At 47.2% G+C, this 2379-nt stretch overlaps 1 long non-coding RNA gene across 1 annotated transcript; it reads right to left on the minus strand.

Moving 5' to 3' along the window:
• Positions 1 to 215: 215 nt before the first annotated feature.
• On the minus strand, positions 216 to 1204 carry LOC128339303 (uncharacterized). Its single transcript, XR_008312968.1, has 3 exons — positions 1043 to 1204; positions 548 to 675; positions 216 to 410 (listed from the first exon to the last, which is right to left on the minus strand). It is a non-coding gene; the product is annotated as an uncharacterized LOC128339303 (long non-coding RNA).
• Positions 1205 to 2379: the final 1175 nt, after the last annotated feature.

The following is a 2379-nucleotide window of genomic DNA, read 5'->3' on the forward strand; positions in this document are numbered from 1 at the left end:
AGGTATGAACACACATTTTTTCAAACAAAATTCTTTTATTGATCGTTTTCAGTACAGACACATGTGATACAGGAAACGCTGACATCGCCTAGATGCATGTTCTCAATGGTCCTGGCCTGTACAAATAAGAGGGGACAATACTTTAATAAAACTGAGCATTAAGTAAAATAAACTAATCATACAAAATAAAAGACATATGGCTCACCATCTTGGGATCCTCCTCATTTACATTTTGCTCTTCAGGCATGGCCGTGGTTACCAGACCACTATCCATACATTCCTCCCCACCTTCAGCTGCTGATGTAACGCTTACATCCCTTAAGTAATCCTCTGTAGGGCTGGATGGCCATGGTGTCTCACGATCTTTGCACATCCAACAACTCTGATCGACACACCGGTACTCCCGAGGCCTGTTTGACATGAAAGATAGGGAGCCACACTCATCAGCACCCTTATTCAGCTGATGCTTCTTATTCACCCTTTTTTCCCTACGCAGCTTTGGTTTCACAGGAGCTTCTGTTTCAGAATCTGATGATGATGAACTCACGTTTCTGGGATTGGGGGGTACTCGTTCTCTCCCCTCAGGTTCCACAATCACCTCTTCAGACTCTCGGGGTCCAGTTCCCATAGATGGTTCTTCGACCGATTCGTCCTGCTCCTCAGCTGCTGTTTTCTCTGTAGGTATTGTAAGTACACAGCCATCAGTGACATCCTCCTCACTCTCAGATGCTGATGTGAAACACACAGCCCTACAATAAGAGTAATGATTCTGGCTAGGACTCAGCGTCTCACATTCACATGATGACCAATCTTCGCTTGAACTGCAGCACTTGAGCACACGATAGGATACCCTTGGCCTGGATGACCACTGCTCAGATCCGCACCCACACTCATCAGAATAAGTATACTCCCCACATGAACTATCACAACATTGCTCATCACACCAATCAAAGTGGGGTCTGCTCCTAACCCGTTGCTTTTTCCTACGCAGCTTTGGTTTCACAGGAGCTTCTGTTTCAGAATCTGATGATGATGAACTCACGTTTCTCTGCTTTAGGGCTGTTACTGGTGGTTCTCGGCTCTCAGATTCCCACTCTACTTCTTGAGGGTCTCTGTTCTCCGTTTCCACAGGCACACCTTCAGGAGTGGCACAGGAGTCCAGATCGAGTCCATTTTTCAGGCTCGAGGGTGGAGAGTAGGAGAGGCTCCTCATTACACCATATTTGGAACGACCCCTTCTAGGTTTCACTGGTGCCATCGGTAAAGGTAGGGTCATGGGGCGTAAGGGTGTCCTGTAATCAGACATCCTCTCTGCAAAAGTGGACAACAACCCCTTTTGCAGGAACCTACACCCTAGCCTGCTACTTATATCCTACAGTATCCCTTTTCAACCAATAAGAGCTCAATGACACGCAGGGTGGGACCTCGTTCCTATTGGTCCTCACAGGTCAGGTGGGTAGCCCTCATAGTACAGGAGGCTCTGGGCATGCCTGGACATGTTCTCTGGAGGGTTTTCAACTCCTCCCTGCTGTGGTGACATCATGCCCTTCATGGGGAGGGGTTTGATGACGTCTTGCCCTTCAGTGGGTGGGGCTTGATGATGTCTTGCCCTTACTAGGCTCTGACTTCACTTGCCCTTACTTAGGCTCCGCCCAGGTATGTATATAAACTACTACTGCTGGGCTCTGGCGCTGAAACCACATGCTCAGGGACACTTCACGGATCCCATGGCTGAACTAGTTCTGCTGCCCAAACTGGTGATCCTCCCCGCCAGGGTTGCCCAGAAGGTGCAATTGGATGTAACCCAAGTGCCAGACAGCATTAGCACCATGCAGGGAAGCACAAATTACAGGCTGTTCAAGCCGATACAATACTGGGGAAGCCATGGAATTTGAAGCAACAAATGATAATACATTACAATCAGGCCTAAGGGAGGACATGGGGCAGGAAGAAGGCTCTCCAAATGTTTCCTGAAGCTGGGCAGGGGTGAACTCAACCAATCCTTTGGATGGGAGACCAATGGGAGGGGGAAAGGCCCCCCCCTTCCCAAAACAAAGAAGCCACAGAAAACAGGGTAACGCAACAATAACAGACCACAGGAGGAGGAGAAACCGTGTACATTTTATATACAGGTGAAACTCGGAAAATTAGAATATCGTGCAAAAGTCCATTAATTTCAGTAATGCAAATTAAAAGGTGAAACTGATATAGGAGACAGACGCATTACATGCAAAGCGAGATAAGTCAAGCCTTAATTTGTTATAATTGGGATGATCATGGCGTACAGCTCATGAAAACCCCAAATCCACAATCCCAGAAAATTAGAATATTACATGGAAGCAAGAAGACAAGGATTGTAGAATAGAACAATATCGGACC

This window comes from Hemicordylus capensis, chromosome 1 (genome assembly GCF_027244095.1).
Source record: "Hemicordylus capensis ecotype Gifberg chromosome 1, rHemCap1.1.pri, whole genome shotgun sequence".
In the NCBI taxonomy this organism is placed as follows: Eukaryota; Metazoa; Chordata; class Lepidosauria; order Squamata; family Cordylidae; genus Hemicordylus; species Hemicordylus capensis.